Below are 13,439 nucleotides of genomic sequence, written 5' to 3'. Positions count from 1 at the left end.
CAAAAAACGATTATATAAAATGATGTCTTTGTATTTTGAGGGAAAGATAAATAGTTTTTCCCATGCAAGTAGTACTAAATTATAGAAAACAGGAGTACATTTAGCTCCCATCACAACATCAGTTAACTGCTGATAGATTTCACCCTCAAAACTAAGTAAGTTGTTTTTTAAAATAATTTCCATTAAGTCAATCAGCAGATTGATTTTACTTTTATCTGTTGTTGCACTATTCAAGAGACTCTCATGGAACATTGTTAAACCTTGTTCATGCAGAATAACTGTAAATAAATTGACAACATCCACTGTTAAAAAGCATAACTACTGTTGTTGTCTTTAACTTCCCTCAGCCTCTCAAGGCAATGCCACGAGTCTCTTAAAATATGTACAGCTTCTTCAACTGCACTTTTGGACCAAGTGTCCACAAAGAAAGCCAGGGGCTCTGTCATGGAGCCCCTAGCAGCAACAATTGGTCTAAAAGGATGGTTGCCAATTCCCTTGTAGACCTTGGGAATCCCAAAAATTGTTGGCAAAATAGGAAATTTTATTGTTAAGTAATCATATTTTACTTCATTAATTGCCCCCTGGAATAATGCATCCTGTAAAAAAAGATCTATCTTTAAATAAGCTCTGTTTACTTCACTCTTTGATACCCTATTATAAGTTGACTCATCATTCAATACTTGAGTCATTCTGACACAGTAATCAGTCTTGGTCATAATTACCATCCCCCCACCTTTGTCAGGTTTCATGAACCTGTATTGTTGGTTTTCTTTCAAATTTATCAATAATAATCTTTCTTCCCTTGTGAGGTTGTCTGTAACATAACCATCTTGTGATAAAATCCTTCCAAATTCAGTTTCAACCACACTCTCTAAAATAGTGACCTCAATATTAGGTGGGGGTATGAAAGTACTTCTTCTCTAAAGAGACTTAACCAGTTCAGTCTCATTGCTATTGTTGTTGTGATTACAGTTGTTAGAACTTTTTTTTTTTTAATTTAACTGTCGCATAAATAATTTAAGGTTAACTAAAACTTGAGCTATAGCCAACCTAATGGTTGGCACAAAGTTAGTACCCTTACTTAATCATTCAAAATGGGTATCTTGTATTTCCATGTCCGTGTAATTATAGATGTAGAACCCATGTTTTTTCAACACATTATACACCACAGATGAATTGCTATCATTAAAGGTGATATTATCACTGTAACAATTAAAAGTCAACATACTTGTGTTTACAATTTCACAATCTTGATTAATATGTAATGTAGGTACTTGGAAATCATAAGTGGTTTCAAGAACATCAACACTATTCAACTGTTCAACAAGGTCAAAACTACTATCACAAAAGCAAAAGCTGTTACCAAGCTGACACGTCTCAGGGTTAAAAACATTATCACAAGTCTCTAATAGTAACCCCTTCTGTTCCCCCTCCCCCCTTGACCATTCCAATAATAATGTTGTAACTTCCTGCCTGTTCGTCCTTTGTTTATCAGTCTTTCTGACCTCCTTAATCCAGTCTGTTGTTGTAAAAACCCTCTTCTTATTCAATATTGTCATTAAAATTAGTTTGTTCATCAATAATTGGTCTTTCATCACCTGTCCGTGTGGTACACTTTAGTTTGATGCCTGGAGGGTAGGCACAATTGTTCTTATAGTCTAAAGTGTCTCTGTTGAGTTTTTTGTGTTCAATAACAAAATTTTTGTTAACAAAAGACTCAACATTTTTAAGCGTTTTTTCAAAATTCTCTTTTTGTTGAGAGAAAAGCAAATCATTGGTAATACTGGCATTTAAACTGTTAATTTCATCTTGCAGTTTAACCAGTTTTAAATCATTGTTATGTATAATAATGTCTAACATCTCCATACCTGTTTTGTTGTAAAGTGTAACCAATTCATGAATGGCTGCAGTCCCATCTTCCACTCCCATAGGGAGTTTCCATAGTCGCAATCCTTTTGGTACTTGGTTAAGCTCCATAGATTTTTTTTGAGAAATAAATTGTCTAATTGTATAGCTCTAAATTTAGTACAAAGTTTCTCAAAGTTAAAAATCTGTTCTTTTAACATTGGTAAAGGTTTCCTCGCCTCCTGCAGGCCTGAGGGTTCAACTCCAAAAACCGGAGCCTGAAACCAAACATGGTACATTCATAAAAAATATGAATCCAGTCTGCTTTATTTGACTTTTCACACCTCCAGCAAAAAACATTTGTAGTAGTACTGATCTTTTTAATTCAATCTGGTGTTAAAACTGCTCTATGTAAGTATTTCCAGTTAAATATTTTCCACTACTGTGTGTTAGAGGTGTAATTAACTGATAGTTAGATGTTAGTTTTAATTTCTTCTGTTAAATGCAATGACTGACCTTTTGTTAAGAACTGCCAGTATGATGGTTTGGGAATTGTTTTATATGTTATTAACTCTTTATATAGATTTGAAATGGAATTTTTCTTTTCACAACTATTATATATAAATTCATACAGAAAATTTATTAGATTTGGAATATCTTTAAATGAGGAATTATTAATTAATCTGCATAAATCTTGAGTGTACATTAAAATGCTTTGTAAGGTTAACCAGTCCTGTGTTGGAATATTGTAAGCAGTTTTTATCATATGTATATCTAAAACATTTGATTTATTTACACATTGAAACCAGCATAAGAATCCATTTTGTTCCCAGGAGGTTATTGTTTCCCTATATATTTTGTGAAGAAAGTTCTTAGTGATGGTAAATGGGGTTAAAAGTTCAAATAAAAGTTTTAGATCTATGTTTGCATTGATAAGTTTCCTAAAGGAACTGATGTAACAATCAATCAGTGTTGTTTTAGAAGGTTTTATTATATTATATTGTATACTTAAGTATAGTATGTACCAGGGTTTGTTTGATTTGTATACTATTAAACACTTTTTTTAACAGATTAAATTAATTTGTTAATATAGCCATTGTTAATTCTTTCCAGTTGGCAAAATAATTTGGGTTTATCCAGTCTATTGTAGTTTTCAGCACAGATGCTTTTATATATGTTTCTATTTCTGGGAAGTTCAACCCTGCTTGTTTCTAGGGTCTAATGTGATGAGTTAGAGCTACTCTATTATTTTTGGGATACCATAAAAATGTTATTAAACATGAGTTTATTTCTTTAAGAATGCATCTTTCAGGAATGAACTGTATTGCTAATGCTACATATAGTATTTTTGGCAATAAGACCATTTTTATTAATTGCTATCTGTCTTCAAAAGTTAATATAATTTTGTTGCAACTTTCTATATATATATATTTATTGTTTCAATAATGTTTTTATAATTTATTAATAGCGTTTCATTATATACTTTTGCATAACACTTCCTAAATAATTTAGCGTAAGTTCTTGTTTTCCTATGATGGATTTATCTGTAACTTGTAGTTGTTTTTTCTTATTTAAAAATAGAAATTTTGATTTTGATCTATTAAAGTGCAGACCCAAAATCTTATAACATTTCTCCATTACTTCTTCTAGCTCTCCTAATGACTCTCTGGAGTTTGATGGGGTTAATAAAATATCATCAGCAAATAGCATTATTTTAGATATGTACTGGTCATAGATTTCTATTCCTTTTATTCTTGGATTATTGCATATTATTTCTGCAAGCATTTCTATAGCCAAAGCAAATAAAATAGGAGAAAAGGGGTATCCTTGTTTAGTACCTTTCATTATAAGGATAGATTCTGAGGTGAAAGGACCTAATTTAATGTAGGCTAAGTTATTAATATATATGTTTTTTTAGTAATAAGATGAAGGGAGGAGGAAATTCAAATTATGCTAAAGTTTTAAATAGATATTCCTTGTTGAGGGAATCAAAGGCTTTTTCTATGTCTAATCCAATTACAAGTGTTTCTCTATCTTCTTTATTGTCATAATCTATAATAGTAAGTATCCTTTTAATATTATCATGTGTGTGCCTGTTATATAACAATCCAGTTTGATCAATATTAATTTTCTTTGAAAGTGGGATTTTCATTCTGTTAGCTAGGATTGACATGAATATTTTGTAATCATTATTCAGTAATGATATAGGTCTGTATGAGGTGCGAAGGTCTGATGGTTTATTATCTTCTAGAATTGGTGTTATGAGAGAATATTTACATGAGGGTGGTATTTTTGCTTCTGACTGGACTTCTAGATACTTTTTTCCCCTTTCTTTTCATGTTATGTACTACTAATGCTATTTGCTTTAGATTGTATTTTAATTCTTGTATATAAGTTATGTAGATATCTGGGGGGAGGTAGTCAATGAGTTTATTTTTAATTTTTCCAAGGCTAGACATGTTTTGTGTGTTAAAATTCCATTATATTTTTATTTAATTCCTCTATTTCTTTTCTGACTTCTAGACAATTCTGATTTTCTTTTTAGATTTTGCTGTCAAGAGTCTGGTTTGCAAGTCTAATGATTCAGATTCCCACTCTCTAACTTTGCTTTTGTACCAGCTAAGGGTCTTACCAAATAACTACACTTTTAATGAGTCTCAAACCATGACTCTACTGATTTCTGTTGTATTATTAATTTCAAGAAATAATTGTAGTTCTGACAACATCCAGGGTCTGAATTTTTTTAATTTTTGTGATATATGATGGAATTCTAGTTGAGAGGATTAAAGGTTTAAAATCTATTTGGAGCTTCATTATCAGAGAGTCATGATCTGAGAAGGGGTGTGGAACTATTGAGAAGTTGAGGACTTTTGTTTGTAAATCTTGAACTACGAATAATTTGTCCATTCTGGTTTGTGTTCCAAATCTATGGTCTTTATGGGAAAATAATAATGATTTATCATCATTTACTTTAAACGTGTCTATTAAATGAAATGAATCAAGCCATCTTTTTAAGGATATTGAAATAGTTGCCATGCGAAAAGACTTATTGGTGGTTTCAGAAGCTTCTAAAGTACAATTAAAGTCTTCTCCCAGTAAAATATTTCCTTCATAATGGTTGGAAATAAAATCTAGGTGTTTTTTAACCGTTCCTGCTCCACTTCCTGGGAACCAATATAGATTAGTTAAGGTCCATATTCTGTTATTAAATTTAATTATTACAAATGCTAGTAGACCTTCTTTGTCTTCATATTTATAAATAACTTTTGTAGTGATTATGTTTTTCTTCCAGAAAATTGATACTCCTTTTGTCTTTGTTCTATAGGAGGATTGAGCTAAGACTGTATAGTCCTTAGGGTTCCAAATAAAGCTATCATTAGTCTTAAAATGTGTTTCCTGGAGAAATACTACTTGTTACTTATTTAGATGTAAATATTTTAGTAAGTCTGATCTTTTATTTGCATTATTTAAGTCATTAGTATTTAACAATAAGAATGTTAAATCCATTTCAAGTTATTGTTGGAAGAAACATTTTGCTTCTTTTTTTATTTTGATTATAGTAGTTATACCATATTCTCTGATAACACTGAATGTTATTTTTATGTGTGTAAACTTGGGAGTGTAATTTAATGTTCTTTCTTCTTTAAATACAAGTAGGGTAAAATTCTGGTCAGGCTTTAAAAAAGTACTTCTATAAAACATTAATTCTAAAGTATCAAATACAAGTAAATATGAATTTCCCATTAAACATGGAATGAAAGTCATTCCTAATCCAATAGATAAAGATAGATCTATTGGATTATCACTCATACATTTAACCAACAATATCAACTGAACTCCATATGATAAATTATTATATGGAGAATTTTCTTAAAAGAGATAGGAAATTCTATATTATTCTATTATTGTTCTATAGTATTTTATATATCAGGATGGAATATTAGTAGTGTAAACAATTATTATGTTGACTTAGAAAATATCTAATATTTAGTTACCCTTAAGAGATCCCAAACATATCAGATATGTTGTTTTGGATAAATTAAATGCAACAGAGGAGCATGCACTAAATAAGCCAGCAACAAATAGATTATTACTAAAATAGTTTGACTAAAAGGACTCTGCAGGAGACAATGAGTGATTACCAATGAAATATGAATTTACTGTAGGTGTACTGTCTTCCTTTACTTTCCCACTCTTCAGCTCACCAACATCAACTTACACTTATGAAAAGGCATGGCTTATCAGTGGTATCCTGACTCTGAGTAGAGGCTCCCTACATTCTAGTGTGCAGTGCTTTTACATATTTATAGATTTACAAAGCAGGGTCTAAGAATGAACTATGATCACCTTGACAATTCCCATCCTGCATAGGGCACCTCCTGCATCCAGAATGGGTAATCACATCAGGTCTAGAATGAATGTGAAGGTACCTATATGGTAATCAAGACTTACCTTAGGTAAGTATTAATCAAATAGTATTTAGAGCATTTTAAATAGTTCTTGGGGCAGTTAGAATACTCTTAAGCCTCTCCTCCCTTGACCAAAAACAGAGATTTCCCTTCCCTTTCTTTCCCTTGTTTTAAATCAATAATAATAAAAGAAATTCAGCAAACATGGGTAAACAGAAATAACATTCAGTAGTCCATCTTGTACATGACTCGCAATCCATTAAACAAGTCAGTGACTAACATGACTTTAATAAACATTATAAAAACAAATTAGAAATAATTTCCTAGCTCTTTAAATTTTCTGATAAAGCAAAAAGTTAACAATAAGCTATTTTAACTAAAAGTATAAAGCATTTTATTTTTTCCTTGATTGTATATATTTCTACTTATACTGTAGTGTCAATAGCTGTCTTTGAAATCTATACAATACTTCACTTCTTCAAATCATTCCTTTTTCAGTTCAGGTTTTGTTTTGTCAAAACGGCAACAATATTTCAAGGGCACAATTAATATTTAGAATGATGCTTCAAATAAATAACTTGCCAGTTGCCAATTGAGTTAGCTTAGAATGTATGGTTCATGCAAATATAGCATGTTGCAAAAATAATATGTATTTTTTCGTGTGCTCTAGAGACTGCATATGCAAGTGAGATATATAATGTAGCATATATAGAACAGATAGCTTATGGATTCAGGTTGTTAAAGTAAATTATGCTTATTAATCAGGCAGTTTCATTTAAGTTCATAAGTAATTTGGGGACATTTCAGTAGAGATTCCAGGAATGTGTAGTCCAATGTGAATAATTGAGTCCACTTTTCCTCATAAACATGTGTCACAATTCATTAAACAAAGCAGAGCCTAACATCTGTCTAATAATCATTATAAAGACAAATAATAATAATTTCCTAGCTCTACAAACTTTCTGATATAGCAAAATATTGACAATAAGCTATTTTAACTGGAAGACTAAAACATCTCAATACTTCCTTGTGAATATACATTTTTACTTTTACTGCAGTGTCAAGAAATGTCTGAAATCTATGCATTACTTCACTTCTTTCAAGTCATTAATTTTACAGTTCAAATTATATTTTGTCAAAATGTCAATAGCATTTCAAGAACACATTTAATATTTAAACTCATATTTTAAATGAATAGCTATCAGTTGCCAAGTGAGTTTGTAGATATTGTGAGGTAACTGCAAGGATAACATGTTGCAAAAAGTAATATGGATCTTTTCATGTGCTCTAGAGACTGTCAATTTCAAGTAACATATAAAATGTAACTTTTACAGTGCAGACAGCTTGTGGAATCAGCATGTTAAACTGAGTAATACTTTTTAATCAAACAGCTACATTTAAGTGCACATGTAGTTTGGAAACATTTCAGTTGTGCTTCCAGGAATATGTACTCCTATGAGGATAAATCATAAAATATTTACAAATAGTCCTATTATGTATTTATTTTACCTTGCTTAGGTTATTTTTCATTTTAATAACTAAACAACATTACTTTTTCTTATTATTTGTTATCTGTGAGGCTAAATGCACTTTGCAGGTTCACAGTGTCCTTAGAAACTGCAGCAATGCACTTCGCAGGTTCACAGTATCCTTAGAAACTGCAGCAATTTAGCAGGGGCGTGGCCAAGGATGAACACAGGATAGCAGCAGATTTCTTCAGCTCCACCAATTTCATTACATTGACAGGAATTAATTACTTAAAAAATTAATTTTTGAAGTAATTTTCTTTCTAAATATGTTTGTTTTATATAGTTCTTGAACTATATCTAAAAAAGAAAGGAAATCTTAATAATATTCCTGTCAGAAATTACTTTGGAAATTTTCCTGTCAGTTTATCAGTCTGAAATGAGTTCCAGTAAGACAAATTCTCAAGACTCCAGCATCAAGAAAGAACTTCAGTCTCTGATAATTATAGTCCAGCAACTTACTGCTAAGATGGATAAAATGGATACTAAAATAGACACTTTCATAGAAAAAACTACAAAACAAATAGACTTGTTACGTATGGACCTGCAACAACAGAAGATCCAGATGGCAGGCATAGAAGAAGCTGTGAATGACATGGAAAATAGAATACAAGAAGAGGAAATCAACATTGAGTTTCTGCTGAAACAAAATACACATTTACAAACAAAGCTGGATGACATGGAAAATAGATCTAGGTGCAATAACATTAGGATTTTTGGACTGCCAGAAAATATTGAAGGTAACAATATTACTTATTTTTTAACAACATGGCTCCCTAAAACTTTAGATTTACCAGAAGCATTCTCTTTTGGTATTGAAAGAGCACATAGATCTATAGCTAATACTAACTCTAACAAAAACTATCCTAGATCAGTTATAGTTAGATTTCTATCATCTTTTGATAAAGAGATGGTTCTTAAATCTGCTTGGGCTAAAGCTCCTGTTAAGATTAATGAAACAACTGTGCGTTTTGACAATGACTATTCTTCCATGGTATTAGCTAAAAGAAAAGTTTTTCTGCCACTAATAAGGGAGCTTAAAAAGCACAGTTTAAAACATACCTTCTGTTTCCTGCCAAGCTTAAAATCTTCCTTCCTGATGGTCCTAAAATTTTCGATGACTTAGACTCTGCTTTACTGTTTATCAAAAAAATAAGATTTTGGAAAAAATAGAAGAAATGGAATGGGCTAGTCCTTCGTTAAAGAGACTGGCAACTGAAACTTCGTGGAAGACTTCAGAGAAGAAGAAGAGACTAAAAAACAATGATTTGTACTATGTTTTTTTTTTCTCTCTCATCATTTTATTTTATTATTAATCTTTTTAAATATAGTTCCTGCATTTCCAAGAAGCAACAAATATTTTGAAAAAGATTTAATCAAAGTTATTCTCTGTGTGCAAAGAAATGTTTTGTTTCATAACTAGTCAAAATATCTGGAGATTTAATGGCAAGCTGTGATTTAACTTGTTTCTCTTTCTGAAGAGGAAAAATAAGGTCAGTAATTTGATACATTTTTTTTTTTTTTTAAGTTTATATGTTCTTCAAATGCTATTCCTAATTATACTTTCTTGATTACACTGCTTATGCTTGTTTGTAAATAATCTGTCATGCTTTAACTAATAATAATTAGAACTAAATAATAGTAAATAATATGTTTTATTTTAACTCTATTAATATAAACAGTAAGTAATATTCTATTGTATATACTTCTTATAGCTTTCTCTTACATTTTTTTATTTCTGCCTTACACCCTTTTACTTTCTACTCTCTTTTCTTTTCTTTATTAATATATAGAAATACTTTTGATCATATAGACACAGTAAATAATAAGATTCGCATAGGAGTTGAGTTGGGACAAAAATGTTGAGTTTTGTTACTTATTAATAATTTTGGGCTTGATTTCACTTACATAGAGTCTGTAATAACCTGTAGAATGCATTGTGAAGGTTTTGTCATGTTTAGATGCATTTACACTGCTAAATGAATGTTTGTCACTAGTTTTTAATAAGTTTTCCCGCCAAAATGTTAAGAGAGACAATCTGGGATGTGGGCTGTCTCATGCACAGTGTCCATGAGCTACTTCAAAAGCTTCAATTCTCAGAATTCTCACAGAGAAGCTGAAAGCAGCTGGTCTCACCTTTGACCTAGATATCACACTGACACATCACAGATACAGGAATAGCAGATTAATAATATGTGTTAAAAACCTATGTCCCAAACATATACATTACTATAACTCATTTAATTCATCTGATTGACAAGCATAAATAATTTTATAATTCTATACTGGAAGAAATTGTCATGTGATAGATTTTAAAGCAGTAGTATAGCATGTTTGTAAAATCTGGTTACTAAAATGTGTTTGCTGTGCATTATTTTGTATAAAGCAGACAGATTTATTGAAGGGACAGCAATGTAAGATGGTGCTCAGTAAAGATACAACTCAGTGAGATCAGATATATATATATGTATGTGTGTGTGTGTGTGTATATGTGTGTGTGTGTATGTGTGTGTGTGTGTTTGTGTGTATGTGTGTGTGTGTGTGTCTGTGTTTGTGTGTGTGTGTATGTGCGTGTGTATGTGTGTGTGTGTGTGTGTGTGTGTGTATGTGTGTGTGTGTATGCATGTGTATATATATATATATATATATATATATATATATATATATATACATATGTGTGTATATGTATATATGTGTATGTATGTATATATATATATATATATGTGTGTGTGTGTGTGTGTGTATGTGTGTGCATGTGTGTGTATGTAGATATGTATATAAATGTTTCTGAGAATCTGCTTAACTATGAAGTATGATTTATAACAATTTCTATGAATACAATATTTTATTCTATTGGCAATAATGAGTTTGAGTAAATGCTCATATACAAGCAATTCAAGTTTTTTGGAAGCTGTTAACTGTATTTACATGACAGAAAATAGATGCATCCTAATATATGTAATGTCTGAATCATATTAGCCAAAGTTTTTGATTTAAATGAATGTTAGAACTTATTTTTCTCTCCTCTTGATTTCTAACATCAAGATTATTTGAATGCTATTTGAATACAAGTGTTTTATATTACATGGATGTATATAGTAGTATGAACAGTTTAAAAAAAAAAAAAAAAAAAAAAAGGTTTATTTTAGTTTATATGATGCTGTTTTACCAAATGTATAGTCTTGTCTTGCTAGATAATTGAATTGAAAACTGTTAACTTCAGTTAAATATAACTAGTATTAAATTGATAAGGTGGTAGCTGACGTACTGCTGCCTAGGCTAGGGCGTTAACTTGAGTGGTAAATACTACTCTAAGTTGGAGTTTATAACTCCAGGCTGGATGCAAGGTTTAATCCTTACATTATTTTCACTTGTTCATTGTTATTTGTATATAGTTTTGACATCCACAATATATTTTGTACATTCATTGTCACTACAAACAAAATTGAATCCTATACGAAATCCCATAAGAGATTCAATAAATACAGCTATATTTAAAGGTACACCTAAAGGAGGAGATGTAACATTACTTATCTTGTTATTTGTTATTTTGATCATAAGATTCTTAAGTTTTAAAATGCCAAATGACATCTTTAAAAGGAATTTCTTTAAACATTAATGGATTGAATAATCCATGTAAAAGGCAAGCCTAATAAGATACATTAATTTACATAAGGCCAACTTAGTCTTCCTACAAGAAACCCATCTCTTGAAAAAGATATTGATAAACTAGCCACAAACAAATATACAGTATTGGTTAGTTCAGAGCACACTCAGAAAAAAGAGGAGTGGCTATTTTATGGAATAAAAGTATGCCCATTCCTAAAACAATTAAGTCTTATCAGGATGACAAAGGAATGTTTTGTATGGTTACAATACAAATTAATGGGAAGACTTACACTTTAATTAATGTATATTGGATACCTGGAATTGGTATTAATACAGTGAAACATCATCTTGATAAGATCATATCATTCTCTATAGGAGATATTATTTTAGCTGGTGACTTTAATTGTATACTACATGAAAGTGATACTACCACTATAGGAAAGAGAAGAATTACATCTAATGCAAAACATTTAAAGGATTTTGCTAATTCTTATCATTTGAATGATATTAATAATCAGATAGATTCAAAATCATTACCATACACCTTTTTTTCTAACAGATACAAAACTTATTCAAAAATAGATAGGCCCCGGGATTCATGAACCTTGCGCCAGGCGCCAGCATAGCGTCGGCGTTATAACGCCAAATATGGCTGCTTAGCGATTCAGGTATGAATGAATTCCACGTGCACTACCGGCGTGCGCCGGACCGTCCCCGGCGTAGGTATGCAAAACACACTGTGTGCGGTATTGCACCATGCAAATGAGGGCAAATAGCGATCCACGAAGTGGCGCAGGCGTAGCGTAAGGGCACGGCAATGTAAACCAAAAAGCGGTTTACATTTACCCAAACATACTGGAGGAGTAACGGAAGGCTGTCAAAGTCAGGTATCATATAGGTGCAATATGCCAATGTGGAAAGGCACCGAGAATGTCCAAAGAAAATATGCACAAAATGTAAAAAATGACATAAATGGCACGTACGTAGAAAGAACAGCAGACCCCTGGGATGTGTGCACAGAAGTTGTAAAGCAATGAAATAATATGATAATGTCCGAAAAGAGCATTAGAACACAAATCAGCTGCACAGCCACCACACACCATAGTATGTATGTAAAGCTGCAACCCCAGCGCAATGGTTGTCAAGGAGTGGAGGCGGTGTCCGGCGCCGTAACCAGGTATTAGTAGTCAATTCCATGCAAATGAGGCAGATAATAGTGAATCGCAAAAACGGCGCCAGCATAAGGATGGAGCAAACGGCGTAGCGGTACGACACCGAGGAGTGGCCTACACGAGATACATGTCAACCACACAGGGGTGTGCCACTGTAGGAGGAAGGATATTGGAGGACAGCAAATCTGGGCTGTACAATGCACATCACAGCATCATGACTGGCGTGTTAGGAAATAGATGCGCTGACAGTACAGAATGCGCGTACAAATGCATGTGCACGAGGATGACTACGTTCCCGAAACCAGTCATGTGACGGCCTCACCGGCAACAACCAGGGATATAGGAAGGTAATGCGGAGAATATGAGGAAATGCGGAAGCAGTGTAAATGTATCCGTAACGAGCAATTAACACCAATCAATGCAGGAAGGGCAAACGCCGGCAGCTGATAAGTCTGCATGCAGACTCCTGCAGAACGGGAAAGGGGAGGCATATGAGAGCAAAGATAATAGGGGATGTAGTAGAAATGCAAGAGCAAAGAACCGAAATAGCACAGCCAAGTACAGAGGTAGCAGAACTGCGGCTGCAGATAAAATGCATCATATGCCATGTGCCTGCAGGATGCAGTAATGTAAGATGCCAGGCGAAGGCAATGCAGGCAACTGTAATGTAACACTACAGGCAGTACCATTGCAGCTGCAAGCGTAAAACCACGGAAATAATCCATGGATAGGGCCGCTGACACACCCAATGACATCACCGGGTATACAGCACAACAGTAATAAATGTGAATGCGCACAACACACAGCTTGATTTCCCAAACGCCGCACCGTAGGGTGTAAACAGACGGGAACTTTTAACAAAGGGGCCCTGATGCATA

This window comes from Protopterus annectens, chromosome 1.part2 (genome assembly GCF_019279795.1).
Source record: "Protopterus annectens isolate FY-2018-M chromosome 1.part2, PAN1.0, whole genome shotgun sequence".
Taxonomy (NCBI): domain Eukaryota; kingdom Metazoa; phylum Chordata; order Ceratodontiformes; family Protopteridae; genus Protopterus; species Protopterus annectens.
This window is presented reverse-complemented; position numbering follows the sequence as displayed.